The 20,866-nt window shown below is 41.8% G+C and overlaps 1 protein-coding gene across 1 annotated transcript in view; it reads left to right on the top strand.

The window, feature by feature from the left end:
• Positions 1–20,866, top strand: part of LOC122794677 (disintegrin and metalloproteinase domain-containing protein 33-like) — a 2,280,125-nt gene that overhangs the window by 1,365,715 nt on the left and 893,544 nt on the right. The gene's annotated exons all lie outside the window — the stretch shown is intronic.

Raw genomic sequence — 20,866 nt, 5'->3', positions numbered from 1 at the left:
TGGTTTTTTGTACAGACCTGTTTAGTCTGCTGAGATCCAAAATGGGTCTCCAGTCCCCTGTCTTTTTTGGTACCAAAAAGAACCTTGAGTAAATTCCGGATCCTTGCTGGTCTGCTGGGACTTGCTGGATGGCCCTTTTTCTTAGCAGTTTTGCAACTTCCTGAACTGCTTGATCCCATAGATTGGGTGGAACATCTGGAAGGGACTTGTTCAGCAAGAATGGTGCGCGAACAAAAAGAATCTTGTAACCTCCGGATATAACAGACTGTACCCATTTGTCTTGTGTTATGTCTTGCCAGGCTCTTGGGTACAGCGATAATCTTCCCCCGACTGCCTCCAGAGGTGGACAGCCGGGCAACCCTTCAGGGATGCTGGAAGGGCTTGTCAGAGAAAGATTCTCTGCTGCCCTGATTTTGCGGACACCCTCTGCCACGAGGGAGGCGTCTGATATTGTTCCCTCCTCTGCCCCTGGAGGGAAACTCACCACATGTGTTAGGCAAGGCTCCCTGGGATTTCCGGAACCACATCTTTCCACTCTTCTGACCCTTGGGATATGGTATGGAAGGAGTGGAAAAACGGACCCCTACAGCAGAGAGAGTCTTGCCTTCCTGTTCACACCTGGTAAGGGTGTCCTTCACCTCAGATCCAAAGAGAGAGGAACCATCAAAGGGGGTGTTGGTGAAAGACGCTCTGAAAGGTTCCGCAAAGTTACAAAGCCGCATCCAAGCGTGTCTCCTCAGAGCAACGCCTGTGCCTGCGGCTCTACTCGCCCCATCGGCTGCATAAGAAATGAGCCTCATGGAGGAGTTAACCACTGAATTAAGAGTCGCCAGCTGGGAGGCAACCTTGGCCTGGGCTCCCTCAGCTGATGGATCTTGAAGGGTATCTCCAAGCTCTTTAAGGAGATCCCTCTGTAGACGGGTAAAGGGGCACAAGTAATTCAGAGACTTCATGGTAAAAGTCGCTGAAGAAAACATCCGCTTCCCATATCTGTCCATCGTCCTAGACTCCTTGTTAGGGGGATGAACAGATGAAGAAGTGTCAGCCAACTCCTTCTTCGTGGCCGCGGCTACCACCATGGCATCAACAGGGACACCTTTTGTCAAAAATTGCTTGTCCTGTGGTGCAGTAATGAATTTTGCTTGTCTTCTTAGGGTCGGTTCCACTGTGTCTGGAGCTGACCATGCCTTCCGAGCCACCACAGACATCAGTGGGTCGAAAGGTGGAGACACCCAGGAGGTGGAAGGTCGGGATCCAAATGCGTCCAGGAATACCGACTCATCCTCGGAAGGGCTTAGGGCAGTCCAGTCCCCCCTTTGTCTAAGCATCTCTCACCTGAGCCGAGGCTCCAAGGGGGAGAGCAGGGTCAGACAAGGGTCCAATGCCACTTGCCTCCTCAGAGATGACAAGGGAGTCCCGGCACCCAGATCCCTCCAAGGACGGAACCATGGAAGTGATCGGAGCCGACGACGGAGCCGAAGGAGCAGATATCGGAGCCGACGGTTCCATGACTAGAGCTCTCACGAACTCCGGCTCTGAGCTCAAAGGGTGAGTCGGAGGAGGAATATCTGCAGACGTGGACGGAGCCGACCCCTGGTGTGGGGGGCTGGACAACATTTTAGCCAGGGCCTGCGATTTTAGCAGTCTGCTGACCACTCTTTCCAAGTCATGGTCCGAAAGTCTTGAGGACCGAGAAGAGTGGGATGAGCGATGACTATGCTCCGATTGGAGCAGAGGCAATCTCTGAGCCAAGTGTATCGACTTGAGGGAGACCTGGACCTTTTTCGACTCTCAGAAGGCTCCGAAGAGTGTATCGGAGCCGACTGGGAGGGAGGAGCATCGGTTCCAGCTGGAGCCGAAATGGAAGGTACAGATTCACCCAACGACAGCTCCGAACTGGGAGCTGACGGTTTAGGTGCCTTGGAAGATTTCACAGGCTGAGCCTTAGCTGATGAATCTTGAGGTTTAAGTAACCTCTTAGGATCAATTTATTTTTGCACTCCTGCAGGACTCTTGGACTGAACGCATGACAAATGGAGCAAGAGTCCTGCAGGTGCACGGCGCCCAGACAATAAACACAAGAAGTGTGACCATCTGTCAGAGACATCTTCTGACAGCATGAGTCATACTTCTTGAATCCGGATGGCTTAGTATCCTTGGACATATTGACAGGCAAGCCCAAAGGAAAAACACACTCACACAAAGGTTAAGGTACTAACACAACAACAATACACTACAAGTTCCCAGAACCGACAGTACAGCAACAACTGTAATAAGTATAGCCAAACTAACTAATAGTGATAATAAGAAAAGATTTTTTTTTTTTTTTTAAAGAAATAGATAGAGAAGAAAAAGGTTATCCTCTAACTCAAACGGACACCTAGAGATAAGGTTATCCTCTAACTTAAACGGAAAACCTTAGAGGAAAAAGGAAGAAGTAGACGGGGGTGGGGAAACTCTCTAAGTAAAACGAGTTTCTGAAGAGAAAAGACAAGGATTCAGCTACAAAAACTTATACAAAATAAGGGAAATAACTAAACGATACTTCTACTCTAAATATTTACTAAATTGTGACAGAAAAAAGACAATATAGAAGTTTTATACAACCTGAGCCAGTACAGCAACCTCGCAGCAGAAGTGGCAAATGAGATCTGGGTATCTAGCGCCAGGCATCATGGGATATGGGGAGGCCTCGAGCCAGTTTGTAGCTCTCGAGCTTTAGAAGATGGCCGAGTCGGTGCCGAGGATCGGCTCTGAACCCAACCAGCAAGAAAGAAGGCGAGATACACAACTTAACATCAGGTGTTCCAGCATCTTGGACATCTCATCAGTAAAAGTGCACTAGAATCTTAACATGTATGTTTGGTCACTAAGTACCTCCAGTGCATAAGCAGAGGATGTGTAGAGCACTTAGCAAAATAGTCCATCACCCTCAATTCTGTCTGTGAAGGGTACACCACAGAGCTCTGTGGGCCTGGGGTTTTGTTAAGGGCTGCCTCTGTGATGAAGGAGTCCTGCACAGGATTTTGCACCCAGTAATTACTGTCCTTAGGGAGCTGGAGGAATTTGTCCTGTTTTCTTAGGAGAGGAGCCACAATGTTGGGTTCCTTCCATACATCCCTGGAGACAACAGCTGTCATATAGGTCAGCAGCAGTACCACCCAGGAAGGCAAAAGCAGTGATAAGAATGTGTCCTGCAGAACTAATCAGGAGATGATGATGGACAATCTGGTAATCCCCCTTTTCCTGTAACAACTAAGATTTCCCTGAACTTGGAATTTCCATTGGGGAAACTAAGGAAAAAAAACCTTTGTCTGCATCATTGGTGGCTGACTCAGGAGATTCTTTTGGGTAGTCAATGTATTTCCTCTCTCAGTCTCTGACCAAGTAAATCACAGTGGGGAACTCTCCAAAGAAGAGCAATTAAAGGCAGGCTTGAGCCTGGATTATCTTCTGCATGTCTACTGGAGGCTTTGAGACCCTCAGTTCCAGCATTGTGAGGTAGCTAGAAGTTTAAACACTGAACAGAACTGGCCTCTGGGAAAAAGCTGGTAGCAAATCAGTCACTGAAGGGATGTCTCTACACTGGACTCTGTGACACTGAGTTTTTGACTGGCTTCCAGACCTACATTAGTAATGAGGCACCTGAAGTCAGGAGCTTGGCACTGAACAATGCTGATACTGGTACCTGTAGACCCAGAGCACCAAGTCCTGATGCCAGGCAGCTGCCTGTTGTTAGCAATGACACGGACACTTTTGGGCCCAAGGGCTTGAAACCTAAAAATACAGTTGTGTAAGTAAACTTACCATAACAGTAGATGTTCAAATGATCACTGCTGCAGTAGCCCTATCTGTACATGTTATATTAAGCCAAGGATGTACCAAAGCTTCAGGGCACCTTCCATTTGCCCAAACAATCAGTGAGTTTGAGCTGAGCCAACTAAAAAGACAGGCTTCAGAGCTTTATTGCCAACAGACAGAGGGAGGTGGAGCCCTGAAAAGACAATGCTAGGAACAACAAAAATGAGTATTCACACCTTGGCATAAACAACACTTCAAAATACAAGGGAGGTGGAGTGATGGAGCAGCTAATGCAGTAGTGATAACTCAAATGTGTACTGTTATGGTAAGTTTACATACACAACTGTACTATGTTCGTCATACTGATCACTGCTGCACTAACCTTAGCTATATGAGTTGATTACCTTAGCTTACTACATTTAGGAAGTGGAGGGGAACAGGTCCATGAGCCCCTGGAGGATAGTCTAGTCTGCAGAGGGGGTATGACCTGTTGTCCCTTGCTTGTTGATATACCACATAACTGTGGTATTATCTGTAACTACTTGAAGAGGTCCCAGAGAATAAAGATGATTCAGAAATGTAAGTGCCGTGATCAGGGCAAGTATCTCTTAATACTTATGTGCTTATCTCTGTCCTTAGTGTCCCATGCACTTTTCCTTTTGGCCCTCCTGAAACTGTTACCCAAGCAAAGTCTGAAGCTTTGTGGTGGCTGACTGCTTTGAAGCAGGGACAGAGAAGGGCAGACCTGGACTTATATATATATATATATATATATATATTTGCTCTCGTCACCACGTTTTTCCTCATGTGGAGTCTTGCCAGGGGTGTCAAGAGAATAAAAGATGCCAGGAGACCCAAAATCCTGATGCATTACCTCACAATTAAAGAAGTCTGAGTGGAAAACCTTAGAAATAGTTCCAGATATAGATCTATTTTTCCTGTGGAAGAAAAGTTCTTTGAACTGAGATGTCTAGCTGACACCCCAGGAACACAATCCTATGTGAAGGAGTCACAAAATACTTTTGAATGTTCTCTTGGAATCCCAGCTTATGTAACAGATTTTTAACCCAAGTGAGAGATTCCTGACACTTTTAAAAAGATGCTGAAAAGATGAGCAAGTCACCTTAACACGGAAAAATGTGGATTCCCTGTACTGTGCATTGAACTATAACTGGAGCTAGACACTTTCTGAACATTCTTGGTACAGTGGATAGTTCAGAGTATAAGGCAGAGAACTGATAATGTGATACACACATAGAACCTTAAGAAACACCTGAAGTCTGGATGAATATGGATGTGATGATAAATATCTTCTGAATCTAGTGATACCAGGAAACTTAAATGAGGAGGAACAGGTAACAGGTTTGAAGTGACATTATTGTGAACTTGGGCATGATCACAAACAAGTTTAGGAAAGAACCAATCATCTTTCTTTGGCACTAAACACATCCTTGATTAAAAACCTTTCTCAATCTGGGAAGGAAAAACTGGTTCAATTACTCCCTGCGGCAGCATGGGTAGAAAGACTGGGGTAAATAAAGGAGTCTGGTCTGTTGGATGAGGAATTACCCCCTGGAAAGGAGGACTTTCTTCTCACTGTCCTCTGTAACCTCAATGAATGATCGTCAGAATGCATTTGTCTCAAATTATCTGTTTCCAAAGACAAAAGTGGATATTCAAACTTTATGGAAGGGAAAAGGGGCTGCCAGGGTGAAGGGGGTTATGGCCCCTTAAATAGCCACTCTGACTTGTTGGACTCTCCTTGGTTTTGGTGGTGGGGTTATTAAAATCTTTTTGGAACCCATCTGCCACTTCTTCTTAAAGGTTTGTTTTCCTGCATTTTATTAAGGCTGTTTATTTTGTTTTCTGCCAAAATTGAATGAGTGGTTACAAAACATCTTGAAAAATTTAGAAAAGGAGAGCTGAAAAATCTTACAGATTCCCTCTATCAACTTACTCCTTTCATCACACTTTTTGAAAATCTTTGCAGCAGAGGAACCAAAAATTAAAACTCAATCCAAAGAAGAATTTAAAATGTCATTTTTCGGATCATCTTGGTGGTTCTGAGAACGCAGCCAGGCAAACCTCCTCAAACATTACCAGTGGCCATAGCCCTGGAATAAGTATCAGCTGAATTATACACACACTTTAAACAATGAGCAGTAACTTGTACAATAGAATAAACTACACTATTTAAAGCAGATTCTTCCTTCCAAGAGGAAACTGCAGAAAAAAAGATTCCTCATACTTTCACAATCTGTCAGAGTAAACATTAACATGTGAGAGAAAGACTAGGATTGGAACTAACTAAATGTTTAGCAGTAGAAGAATTAAATAAAGCTATAGCTTCAGGGTCAGGTTTGGCAACAGTATATAAAAAACTTAAAAAAGACAGATGAACTTTATAAATACTATTTATCTTTTTAGGGGCAGCAGGCTGACTATCAGAAAACTGCAGGCAGCGACCACACATGCTCCAAACCTGACAGAACTGGAGGAATGGGCGAATGTTCTGGAAAATTATTCTGTAAAATCCTTCTGGAATAGCACACAGTGGCTCTCTAATAAAATGTCAGCACTCAAAATACTGAGTGACAAAAAGCTGAAAAAAAAGACCAAAAACCTGGAGAAGAGTGAATCTCAAAAACTGCTCTTTACCTTAAAACATCTTTTTGCTGGGGCCCCCCTGCACACACGCCCATGTGGACAGCAAGCTCCCAACACCTCTAAACTTATATATACCAACTTCAAGATCAACATACCTCAGAGAAAAGGGAATATTCATTACAATGGCATCTCTGACTTAGTATATGTAAGTCCAATCTTTTAGTCATTCAGTCTCTGCATTTTGGGACTCGCTGTAGTGGGTCCTGACATTTCAAATTGTTACCGCACACAGTATTTTCTGAGGAACTAAGAAAACTCAGTGTTCTCCCACTGAAAACACTGGCACATTATGGAAATTTTCTCAGAGAAAGAGAAATCTCCACATGGAGAATCAGAAACTGAGCTCTATTCTGAGTCTGAATCAGAAAACTGAGAAAGTCCTATGTCTGTCCCTTCATCTTTGTGTCCAGATTCAGAATCTTGAATCTCTTCAGGAAAAGAGGTATCCTCTTTCTTTTATCAGAAACCACCTTATAAGAAGGATCAATAACAGACAGGCAGACTCAGTAAATTACTCCTAAGGAAAATTGAGGAGGAGGAGATACGTGATTAGTTTTCTGTATTTTTTGACCAACAGTGTTATTAATGGCAGAAGCAGCTTCCCCAGTGATGGACACAACATTCTGACCAAACAGGAAATTTTTTATTGTTCCCTCTCCTAGGATCAACAAGAATCACTCTCCCTTCTCTAGATGTACCTAACCCCTGGACCATAGTGGCTGTAGGTGCTACACCAGAAGGATTCAGTGTAAAAGATGAGTGGTCTGAGGAAAAGACTATGGCCACAGCATAGTTATCTACCCATGTCTGAGGCAAATTGCTAGCCTGCTGTGGTGGCAAAGGCTGTTTGCTTAGCTTTTTCTTTTTGTGGCTGGAAGAAGGACCAACTGTGGGACTTGTAGTTTGTTCCATGGTCAAGTCAGAAATAGTGGCTCTTTCCCGGGGAAAATAAGCTGCAAGAGCTGGTAAAAATGTAAAGTCTTTAAAAGTGACTTTTTTACAAAAAACACAGTAAAAAAACACTTTAAAACATTTTGTCAGCCGTAAAACTGATGCAAATTCTCCACATAAGAAATGGTTTTCAATTATTTTAAACAACTTTTAAAGTGACAGGAAAAAACTGTGCTCCCATTTAAAAGTATAGTTAAGTCTCATGACAAGTCCATTGAAATACAAACCCCTAGCTTAGAAATAACTTTCCTAAACAGGAAAGTACAATAAAATAACATTTTTTTAATGTAGAAGTTTTTTTTTACCAAAGGGAACTTATATGTCAACAAAGGAACAGCACAAACCAACTGTCAATCCTACTAACAACACAAAAAAGAAACAACAAACTCAGGAAACTTTGTAAAAGGCGAAATGAAACCAATAATAACCAAAGGGAGCCGGCAGCTATACAAAACTGCTTAATATTAGCGCTTTTGTTAAAGAAATGCTTCACCTTCTTCAGATAAAGACATATCAATATCAACTGTCAATCCTAAAAAGACTGAAGATGAGCACTCTGTTCGACAGCAGGAAAGCGCTGAAGGGCTTGGCACCCAAACCTGTCATTTTAGTCAGCTCAGTTCAAGCTGACTGATGGTTTGGGAATGCGGAAGGTACTCTAAAGCTTTGGAAGCTGGCTGGCTGTTATATCCTTGGCAAGGTATAACCCATACAGCCAAGGCTATATCAGCAGTGATTAATATGATGAACATACTCTGATCTTGAAATTAGTGGCAAAACGGACAGCCCCAATATCAGACCTAAGCATTTGATCCCAGAGGTGGGGGGCAGCAGAGACAGTCGTCACCAAAGGCATCAGCAATAAGACCATTGTTTTCAATGGTGGCAATGACAGGGTACTAGTAGGCACTGACACAGTTAGTGCCTGAGTGGTACTAGGCAGTAACAAATTAATTGGCAGTGGTCCTCAGACAAAGAGGAAGCTATAACAGAAGAATTGGGTGGGGGGAATAACACTATCTCTGTCCAACACGGAATGATAGGAGGACAGGATAAGACACAAATGCAAATCCATCTACAACATGGCCTTTGACGACTTCGTGTAGTCAATATCCAGTGAAAAAAACATGTTGGAAGAGACTGGCAGAAGGGAGCCTAGAGATGTAAAGTCTGAGAAGATCCAGTTCTGAAAAGGAAAGTGTGCTGTCTCTGCTAGTAGGCTCAGATAAGGGAATGTATGCTATCGCTACTAGTAGTCTCATATAAGGGAACATATGCTATCTCTGCTAGTCGTCTCACATAAGGGAACGTATGCTATCTCTGCTAGTCGTCTCACATAAGGGAACGTATGCTATCTCTGCTAGTCGTCTCACATAAGGGAACGTATGCTATCTCTGCTAGTAGTCTCAGATATATTTAAGTTGCTCAGTTATGACCTGCTCTGCGAGCTTTGACACACCATTCAAAGATGAAGCTTCTGTATCCTCTCTTTTTAAAGCAGAAGGAGGAAAAAGATCTTTAAAAGTAGAAGCATTCTGATGTATTTATTTAGTTAGTTAGTTAGTTGTGGGGGGTATCTTTTGCTTTATCTCAAGTCAGGGAGTCTCTGAAGAAGAAAATCTACCATAGGAGGTGGATACCTTCAAGGTCTCCTCTCTAGAAAACAAATTTTTCAACATCTTTATTTATTTTATCAATCAGAGTAGTATCTAAATAAACTGCACATTAACATGTCTGTCTTGCAGCAGAATTTTCTTCATGCCCACACACATTTCCTAAAACCTGAAGCCTTATTGCTAGTAACAACAAAAACTAGTAACCAATCTCAAGACCAAAAAACAATGTTAATGAAACGCTTGTTATCAGAAAAAAGATATTTATAGCACTTTTATTGTCTGCTGCATACTTTTTACTGTATTTTATAGCTATAAACTAATCTGCACGGTTGTACTAAAAAATTCTGCCTCACAGGACCTGATAAATAAGGTTTTTACTATCATATTATTTGCAAATCTTTTCTAGCTAGTTTTTGTTCTGATTTCCTGCCAAGGAGTGTATCATATAACTTGGTGCCTTTGCAGTTGCCCGCCCCAACTGTAAATTTGATCTGGGACACTCTTCCCAGTCTAGTGTCATTAGCTCATTCTACCTAATACAGAGAGAACATTTGAGAAGGCCAACCCACTTAGTTTCTTAACCTTGATTATCTTCTGCTCCTCCTTCCTCCCTTTCCACTTTACTAAAATAAAAATGCTACAATCTCCCTGTTTTCTGTGCTTCTCAGCTGATAAGTATATTTTTTGGCACTTTTTAACTGTTCAGAGTTGAATAAAACAATAATTGAATTCAGTTAAGAATACATTTTGAATAAATTGCATGTATTTAAACTGTATTTGCTTTAATACTGCTGCATACTCAAGTGTGCTAGCTTGCATTGCACTTGAATTGTTTTTAGTGCTCTTTTAGCTGCCTTTCTGTTAAAAAAAATTCTAAATTTTAAGCTTGTTTCCTGCCTTTCCTTTAACTAGTCTAGTCCAGATACAGATTTACTGTATCCAGGACTGTTTGTAAGCTTCTGAGCCCCCCAAGCCTTTCTGTGTTGGAGGGAAGCCTTCTAGCTTATCAGTGGGAGTGGTAAGCACTAGGTAGCCTATCTACCACAAGAAGAGTCGTTTCTGTCCCAGAAATTGTAGTATATTGGCCGTTTGGGCAATTTTTCCATCTCTTTCAACTTTCTGGTTTAAAAGCCCACATTTGCACTTTCCCCCCTTTCCTGTAACTAGTCTAATCCAGATACAGATTTGCTGTATACAGGACTGTATGCAAGCTTCTGAGTCCACCAAGCCTTTCTCTGTTGGAGGGAAGCCTTCTAGCTTATCAGTGGAAGTGGTAAGCACTAGGTAGCCTATCTATCACAAAAAGAGTGGTTTCTGGCCCAGAAATTGTAGTTTATTGGCCGTTTGGGCAGTTTTTCCATATCTTTCAACTTTCTGGTTCAAAAGCCCGCTTTTGTGCTTGTTTCCCGCCTTTCCTACAACTAGTCTAGTCCAGATACAGATTTGCTGTATCCAGGACTGTCTGTAAGCTTCTGAGCAATGTCAAAGTCTGCTCTTCAATTTTTCCCTTAGATCTACTAGTTCTCTCCTCTCCTGCACTTTTACTACCTTATTAATCTAGCACTTTACTAGACTTCTTGTAGCAATTATTGTAGCACACGAAAGTGCTACCAGCACTAAATGATCTACAAGGAAACAGCTCCAGTACTTATTATTAATGCCCACCCCTCCAGGCATGTCTAAAGGTCAGTTCCCTGTACTTTCTCCTATTAACCTGGTGAACCTGGGCATCTTGAAGCAATGTAGCAACTGCCTCATCTACACTGACAACCATCTCATCTTACCTCTCAACACTCAAACTTGCGCGAGATGCATTTATATATCCAAATTGGAAGCCATGCACTCTCCAGCCAAGACTGGAATAGCCGGTCAAGAGAAGAAGGTCAACACTTGCACCACACCACATGGAACACATAGCCCTCCAGAACACACACCAGCACTGCTTTTACATAAAAACACAAACCGCACACCAACCTTCGCAGAGGCTCTCAATAAAAAATCTACCCAAACAGCAGAGACCTCCACGGCAGAAACACACTCGACCACCACAACACAACAGTAATCACGAGACACATCACTGTCCTAAACAGTGTGCCACTCAACCAAAGCCCCCAAGGCAAAACAGTAAGCCCAACACACTACTAATAGGGGACACGATAGTGAGGCACACTGATGCCCACTCACTAGGTTGAATAAGGAGAAAGTAACAGTCAGCTGCCTGTCAGGCACTAGGATCTGCCACATAATGCACGCAGTCGGGTCCCTCAACAACAGGTACAAATATGACTCTGTCATTGTACATGTGGGTGTAAATGACCTGAGACGTACCTCCCTGGACTACATGAAAAGAGACATGGAGGAGCTCTTGGATTATGTAGCCTAGGTGGATATGACCCTAGCCTTGAGTAACATCCTACCATCACCCAGAATGATACCACAGTACAAGCAGAAAATGGTTGATTTCAACAATTGGCCACGTTTCAGGTATCATTCTAAGGGGATCCAGTATCTGTTTGCCTGGGATGACATGACTGACAGACCTCGATGCTTTGCCAGAGATGGCCTGCATCTGTCACACCTGGGCTTCCAGATACTGGCCAAGGCTCTTGCCACCCCTACAGTACCTTTTTTAGGTGGTGTTCCAAAGACCAAATTACCACCATAACAGCTACAAACAAATGCAATCTGAGGGTCATGCTGCTCAACGCTAGAAGTCTAAATCTCAAAATGCACTCGCTTGAAACACTCCTTAAAATGGAGAACATCGACATTTGTGCCGTAACAGAGACTTGGATCAAGGCAGCAGAAAGTACCCCTGCACTACCAGGCAATAACACATTCCACACCTTTCGGCCCCAGAACTTGGACCGAAGCTCCAAAGGTGGTGGTATTTCCATATTCATAAAGGATGCACACACCTCCAGACTGGTAGCCCAACATAATGCATCTGAGATACTTCAGGTGCAGCTAACATTGGGTAAGACAGCGATTCAGGCCGTAGCATGCTATAGGTCCCCAACCATGTTCTAAGACTCACACTCCATGTTAAGGTCCAACCTAACACTCTCATACTGGTCAACTTCAACTACCCCTCCATTAAGTGGAAAAACTACTCCTGTACCAATACACTTGCCCAATGTTAACTGGAATTCATTAATTTCAATGCCCTGGACCAGCTTGTTCTTACCCGCACTAGAGGTAGCAACATCCTTGACCTGGTTATTACTAACATGGATGACCATTGCTCTACACCAAGAGTCAACTCCTCCCTGGTTAGATCCGACCACAAAAATAATCACCTTGGAAATCCACATCCCTCCCACTCCCCCCACAAAAGTAACCACCACGAAAAACTTCTCCAAAGCTAACTTTGGGCTCCTAAAAACAGAGGTGGCTAACTTCACTGCACCCATGCAAATGGAGATCAGTTGCATGACCACCAAATCATACACCAATGCACTGTACAAACACGTACACAAATGCATGGATCTCGCCATACCCAATAGAACCAAGACACTGTCTCCAAAAAAAGGAAGCCAATCTGGTGGTCCCCTGCCATAAACAAACTCAATTACAGAAGGAGGAAATTGATGTGGAATAAGGTGAAGTCCCAAGACTGGAAAAACTCCCTTATCAGCCTCAACAAAAGTTGAGATCCCTCATCAAATCCTCTAAAGCTAGCTATGAAAACAGAATTGCAGCAGATAGTGAAGACAACCACAAGGCCTTCTATAGTTATGTAAGGAATCTCCACGGCATGAGCTACTGCAGAATGGTACCTCCTATACCGAGCCAACAGATATTGCCAATATACTGGCTGACAGATTCATTGCCAACTTTACCCCCTCTCCCCCATAAGGGACTAGCCACAAAATCATTAGATTGCCAGGCACCCAGTATTACTGCTGCACAGGGTAAAACAGGACTGTCCAAGGCCAAGAATACAGCTTCTGTGGGACCTGACAATATCCCTGGCTGGGTTCTACATGAACTACAGAGTGAACTGGCACCTCACCTGTGTGCCCTATTCAATCACAGCCTCACTTCAGGCTTTGTCCCTACCAAATGGAGCACTGCTACAGTCATCCCTCTCCACAAAGGAGGAGTGACCATAGATCCTGGGAACTAACGCCTCATTAGCCTGACGAGTCTGATATGCAAAGCTATGGAACACATCATCATGGACCTAATAAATACGGATATAGAGAATCTCCAAACTCTGCATCCCACACAATTTGGTTTTGTGAAGGGTAGATCATGCCTGCTCAACTTGGTCAACTTCTGTGAGTCAGCCACCAGAGCTGTGGATGAAGGCAAGGTGGTTCATACAGCCTGTCTTGATCTGACCAAGACCTTTGATACCATTCCCCACTCAGGAATCATAGAAAAACTCACTAAGCTAGGCATCAACCTCTATATCACTAGGTGGGTTGCAAACTGGCTCACAGGTAGAACCCACAGTGTGAAAGTAGCTGACTCCAAGTCAGACTGCCGACCAGTCACAAGTGGAGTCCCACAGGATTCGGTCCTGGTTCCTCTCCTGTTTGGTATCTACTTCTCTGAAGTCCAGGCCAACATGAAGGGACTCCGGCTGACAAAGTTTGCAGATGATTGCAAGTTGGGAACTATTATTAACTCCCCAAGTGATGTTGACATCCTACAGGCCTCACATCCCACACAGTTCATTAGTTTTATAACTCAGTAATGAAGTAACATAAACCTCCTAATAGAAGACTGTTTACTTATAAATTTTAATTGTAAACTATTTATTGTTTGACTTCTGTTATTTAATGTGAAATGCTTCTGCAGTTTTACTGTACTGCCCATATTTTCCTGATAATGTTTATTTTCTGATACAAGATATTATTTTAATAAAAACTAGCTTTGTTATGTGTCTACCCTAGTGATGTGTCAGATTTGAAGCAGGAATAGAAATACAGTTTATTTTTCCACATTCTTTTCTTTATCTTAATTTAAATTGCAGTGGACATCTCTCTTTGCCAACAGAGCATGGGCACGTTCACAAACAAAGTGCTTCACAGGTTATAAGTAAGCAAGCCAATTTTAACCAAATTTTGAATTGGGTGGATTGCATGTAACTTACTGAGTACTGACTGCTTTAAGCAGCAAATGAACAATTAACTCTAATAAGAAATACAAAACAAGTTTCTTGCAGTCTTGTTACTTACAGAAGCTGTTTATGTATAATGTATCATGCAAGTTGTTTGCATTACAGTCTCCATATACATAAGCTCAATAGAAGTCACATGATTCCAGATTCATTCTTATTCACTGGGTAGTAGGATTCACTTCACTTTTTTAGTGTATATTACCTGGGATGGTGGACTGATCCTCTGTTGACCTTTCCCCCCATGATTTTAGACATATAGCAAATGTTGCACATTCACAGTATAGAACCACAAGGTAGTAATGCAGTTAAATAGATGTGTGCATGTTTATCTACCATATGCAGCACAGTAAAACATATTGTTAGTGACTAAATAATAAAATTAAGCAATGATTAACAGTTAAAATTTAAAATTCAACAAACAGCAAAAATGGATACACAGATTTGCCTTTCACTGATCAAGTAAAATGCATGTAATAACTCTATACATAGTCATGTAATATTGTTTCAGCTATTACTCCCAAATGTACAGTTGTTTGTCTTTCGGCTTTTCCCAGTTAGGGTTTGCCACAGAGGAACTCCAGTCCACTAATGATTGGCAGTAGATTTTCACGAACGCCGAGGTGCCAGCTCGACATCCAACCTTCAATGAAGGCACGCCCATTTATGCATGTAGGAGCACCATGAAGAAGAGTGGGGAGTTGATATAGTGGCAAGTGTAATTTTAGTTGCATCAGTGAGAAAGTTTTTGGCTATGTAAAGCATCCTTAGTTTCTGATGAGTTTTTCTTATGCAATTTTGTATATGCAGGTCGAATGTAAGATTATCATCCACTATTACCCCTAATAGTTTGCTATGAGAATTAACTTCAATGGTTGTATTATCAAAAGAGAGAGGACATCAAATTTATTTTTTCTATGAGAGAGAGATTTAGGTGGAAAAAGTAGTAATTTGGTCTTTTTTGGGTTGAGCATGAGTTCTGAGTTATGGAGCCATGTTTCAGTGGCTGTTAAGGCTTCACAAGTAACTTTTTTGAGGTGTACCACTTTCCTCAGATGTGCAAATGAGTGTGGAATCATTGGTGTATTGCATTAAGGTGGACTGTTGTGTGAAATTATAGAGTGTTGGTGAAAATGTTAAAGAGGAGTGGACCAAGGATAGAGCCTTGTGGTACACTGATGGTGAATGGGAGCTAAGGAGAGAGTGCAGCGTGCAATTTTACTGACTGGTACCTATTGGGCAAGTAGCTTTTGACCCACAGAAGGGTGGGCTGAGAGAGAGAGAGGTCTTCTCTATTGAATCATGTCTTCGCATTATATGGCCAAAGTGTAGCACTATATATATATATATATATATAGGATATATATATATATGGGTCTACTTCTTTTGACCTAACTCCCATTTGCCTGACACCCATTTGCCTGAGACCAAATGACTGAAATTTCATTTGCCTGACACTTTATTTGCCCGACACTTCATTTGCCCGACAAGTGTCAGGAAAATGAGTGTCAGGCAAATGAAAGTTAGGTCAAAAGAAGTAGACCCATATATATATATATATATATATATATATATATATATATATATATATATACACACACATATAGCGGTGGTACAGCGGTGGCGTTATTACCTCACAGCAAGAGGTTCTCACGTTCGATTCTCGGCTTGACAGTGCCTTCTGTGTGGAGTCTGCATGTCCTCCCCGCGGTTGGGTAGCGTTCGAAAGACATGTGTGTGTAAATGGGTGTGCTTTGGTTGAAGGTTGGGCGTCGAGCTGGCACCTAGGTGTTTCGCAAAAATCTACTGCCAATCATTAGCGGACCGGAGTTCCGCTGTGGCGACCCCTTACCGGGAAAAAGCCGAAAGACAAACAACAACATATATATATATATATATATATATATATATATATATATATACACCCACACACATGTATACATACATATATGTATACACACACACACACACAGTGTGTCTATATACTCCAAAAAAAAATATTTAATTTAGAAGAGGAAGCTGTTAAATTGTTAAATATGGGGTATATAGCTTTAATGCTAATGAACCAGTTACACTGATGTGTATGTCACTGGTACTTATAGTAGACCCTTGTTTGTAGGTGTTTCATTCTGAATGTACAGTCTTCCCCTAATAGTCATGGACAGACAGCTGATCAGGTTATAACGGCCCAACTGCAAGTTATCATAACTGACAGCATCACCCCCCATTATATATATTAACTCCATGGTTATACAACAGTGGATAAAGAAGAAACTCCCCAGCTGATCAAAACTTACAAAATTCACACCTGATCACAGGTTATACTATTGGGATCAAGGAACTATGGGGGTGAGGGGTCACTGCTTGTGCTGTGCTGAAGCATACCTCTCAACCGTACCAAATTCCTTGGTACTTACCATGTTTGAGGGCAAAATAGTGGGGTGGCATGAATTTCGGTGTACCCCCTTCAATTCCCGATTTTTTTTTTTTTAATTTACTATGGCTGACGTCATCACTGGGATGATGACTCAGCAGTGCACTGTCCAAACTTAATTTAAATAGTAGTTGTAATCCATAATTGCACAAGTGGGAAGTATCCCTGTAACACTTTGAAGAGCAGAGGTTAATAACTTCTGGGTACATTACAGCTGTTGACAAGTGTACTTAAGTTAGTAATAAGGCCTGCAAGAGCATGCACGTGAATTCAGATACCAGCACACAAGCAATGTGCCTGATCTTGTACAGCACTGTTGGCATTGAAGTCACAGGCTGAATGACGCTTAGTACCAGCAAGTAAAAGAGAAGGAGGGGAGGGGGAATGGCTGTTATTTTGAATGGCAGCAAGAAGAAACAGGAGAGGGGATGAGCAGAAGAGCACCAAATCCAGTTTGGATCTCATGGATGGCCAGTCCATCTTCACACAGGTTCGGACAGACGAGGTGACCAGCAATACCCTGCTATAGCAGCAACAGGAGGATTCCAAGGGTGAATTTCCACGATTTAATTTCTACATATCATATTACCTGTCAAACCCAAATGAGAGACATGTCAGTAAATAATCGGAGTGGTTAAGCTAACTGCCATCTACAGTCTGCTGCTTATTTTTTGCAGTTTATTTTTTTCTGTACTTTTGTTAAGGTGATCTCATAGGACAAATGAAAATTCAACAGCTTATCTCAGATAGTTGATCACTATTGACAGTCATGCTAGTTAGCAAAGCTAACCAATATGAATTTCAAATTTCACTTCCTTCAGAAATGCATGCTAGTGCAGAACCAGTTATTGTATCAACATTCTGAATTTAGATGAGTAATATTTAAAATATTTCCTTCATTTCGTGGCCCTATTCATTTTGGCTTTTTCCAGAATTCTTGCACAGGATGAGAGGTATGCTTTGAACTCTCCACCGTTTATATGTGCCATGTGTGTGTGTGTGTGTGTTTGGTCTGCAGACTGTCCACTTTTAGCTGTACTGTGTGTACACTGTGTCAGTGACTTGTCATTCCTCTTTTTTATGTTGTAGGTAGCTTGGTGTGCTTTTTGCTTTTGTGTATGATTTCTGATTTTTAGAGTTGGTGTTGAACACCAGTACTTCTATCCCACTAGTTTAAGATGCAGGTATTTTAACTGCCTGCACAAGGAAAGCTGGCTGCTTGAATGGAACGTTCTTATAACTTATGCCGGAATTGGCAAATGAATTAAAGGGCAGGATGCCTCTCAAATATATGTTTCTGATGTGGTTTTACTTTCATATTCCTGAAAGTTCCACATTGAAATAGTATGTCGCTAACTGTTAGGATTTTTAAAGAGGGTTCATCAAAATAATTTTTATGAGTAAAATATAGCACATATTAACCATCCTATGAGCTTCCAAGTTACAAGTGTCCCACGTTTTGGTCATTTGTTTTACATTATAAGAGGAAGTGTTCCTCATTTTGCAGATGGTGGATTGTGAGCTATGTGGGGCGGCACTGTAACAGACTAGTACTCACCTAACTGTGGCTTGAGTTGGCTCCCCTATTTCCCAAATGATTTTCTCAAGCCAACCCTATGCCTCCTATGCCCCTCACCCAACTGGTATGGTCACCATCTACAGTCATACCATTTTGTGAGGAAGGGCTGCAAAGTTAGGGAGCTCATATCTCTGCAATCATTGAGCATAGGTGTTTTAGGTGTTGAATAAATCTTTACAATCAGTCTTTACAACTGATCTCCTTAGTTATGGAAAGTAAAAGGCAAAGGCATGGATGAGTAGCTCTTAGTTTATGTTCTACCAATTGAGTTGGCATGCAACCATACCTCTTAGCCTCAAAACCCAAAAATCTGGACAGCTGAGAGGTATGCATGCACCTCTGCACATTGTTCTATGTTGCCAAGTTGGGTGGAGGGAGCAGGAGTTAGTACTAGGGAGGTTTCTCAGTGTTGTTTTTTACCAACATCTTGTACCAACCATAGCTTGTTCACCCCCTCCCCTTCTCCAGAGTTTGTTTTACATTTCTGCTGTGACCACATCACTTGTATTCCTTTCTTTGTAGAACTGGACAGTTACTTTCTTTTGTAGCACACAATCTGATTTTTTTTTCTTATCAATTGTCATTATGGCTTCTAGTCACAATATGCGTGTGTTTTCATGTTGCTGATTCTTTTTAATGGTTACAAATAATGAAGTGTGTGGACATTGAGTTTCCATGTTTTCACATTCCTTGAACGGTACAGAAAAAAAGTGTGCAGGAATTGTTTGCGTTTATGAAACAGTGATGAGTGTGCATTGAGTAGAAAAGTTGGCAACAGTATCCCAGATTTCTTAGCTGAAAATTCTGTTTGTAGCTGTTGCAGTGTGATTTGGAAATTAAATCAGCTACTCAGCTAGGTCAAGATTTCTACAGTTCCAGCCACAACAGCTTCAGCTGACCAAATGACTGGATGAGAAACCACAAATTTGTCCCAGGGGTTCCACATGTGTTGCTGATTGATAGGGGCGACAGGTGCAGACTGAGGTTTCTTTTTTGGGGATAAAGTCTTGGCTAGGCATGTAAGGGCCTCCTATGATCCTATGAAAACACAAGTGTGGTGTACAGTATTTTGGAGTCATTGGGTCTTATTCTTTTCCACGTCTTGTTTCCTTATTTCCTACGCTGTTATTACAGCAACAACTATCTGCGGAGACTACAGCACTGACTGAGGAGTTTTGGAAGACACCACAAAATTGATTGAGCAATGTAGACTCTAACTTGTCTATACCTTCTTCAGCATTAATAAAAAGTGATTTTGTTTGGTTCCTGTCAGAGGGAAGGCACCTCATAAAAGCAGATAACTGCCTTTTTTCAGTTTTAGTGTAGCTTTGATACTGATGCTGTTATCATATATATGGTTTGCAATAATGACAATCATACCTCTCAATCTCTCACAGCAAGAAATCTGGATAAAGCCAAAAATAATGGTGGGACAAAGGTCTAAAAATAGGGACATGTTTTAAATATTGCTCCTGTAAACTCAGATAGTTGCTAGAATAACAGATTTTGCATTATGTATTTTCTAAGGGATGTGAAGTCTGAAATTCAAATGTCTGCCATTATTTATTATTTAGTGACTTCAATCTTCATGTTGGTATCCCACAATCCCATTGAAGTGGGTGGGGTTACCTGATTATGTATGCAATTTTATGTTAACCAGCATGCCAATTTTTGGCCAGTTGTACATACTTTTCATGGGCCTTTGTCCAAATTTTTGATGATTCCAGGTTTAGAGGTATGTACTGAAGAGTTTCATATTTTTCCACCTTTTTCTCCTTTCTCCACTGCTTTGTAGCCACATAGTTAGTATTTCTAAGAGGAGTGGGAGTGAAGGCCCCAGTATTAGGATGCAGAGAGAACTGCATCCTTTAAAAATACTAATTGTGAAGTGTACGTGTTGGGGGTGGTATTTGTTAGCTGAGCTGCAGTCTGAGTCATTTGTCATAGAGCAGCAGGTTTTTCAAATGATTGTGTCTCAATCTGTCATTCATTCACAGAAGAAGCGAAACAGACCTCAAAGAAGCTAGAATACATATCCATAACTCTCATCTCTTCAACAAAATGTGTGTCACAGTGTATAACACAAAGCAAAAATGTGTGATACATGATAAGGCCACAGTATGGAAATGTAAAGCACAATACATTCCCATGCACTATACTCTGTAAACTGCAGAGCACCATTAAGTACAAATTTATATACTAAAATATCATCCGGCAGTGCAATTAATCACATTCTTCTTATGATACAGAAGGTTTTTGACAGCTAAAATGGGTTACATACTTTGTAATGTGTGACTGCTGAAAGAGCTGAAGGGTTCAACACTCATATGCTGTGTCCTTTACCTTATTTACTAGCCATCAGCACACTAAAGTACTATACAGGATGGCTGCTTACCTGGACTAGCAGCTCTGATATTATAGCAATAATTTTAAAATGCCATAAATCAGTAAACTGATTATATTACTTTTTCTAGGATCATAGGAGGCTAAATGAACCTAGGGCACTTACAAGCCTAGCCAAGTTTTACCCTTATTTCTGTGATCAGTGCCAATCACCCCTGTCCAAGAGAGACATAGGAGGAACCCCTGGGGTTAATTTACAGTCACCTATCCAAACGTCCAGTCTGCATTTGAAGAGGGCAGATGAGGAGCTCTGCTTGACATGAATTGGGAGTCTGTTCCAAAGGTGT

This window comes from Protopterus annectens, chromosome 2.part1 (genome assembly GCF_019279795.1).
Source record: "Protopterus annectens isolate FY-2018-M chromosome 2.part1, PAN1.0, whole genome shotgun sequence".
In the NCBI taxonomy this organism is placed as follows: Eukaryota; Metazoa; Chordata; order Ceratodontiformes; family Protopteridae; genus Protopterus; species Protopterus annectens.
This window is presented reverse-complemented; position numbering and strand designations above follow the sequence as displayed.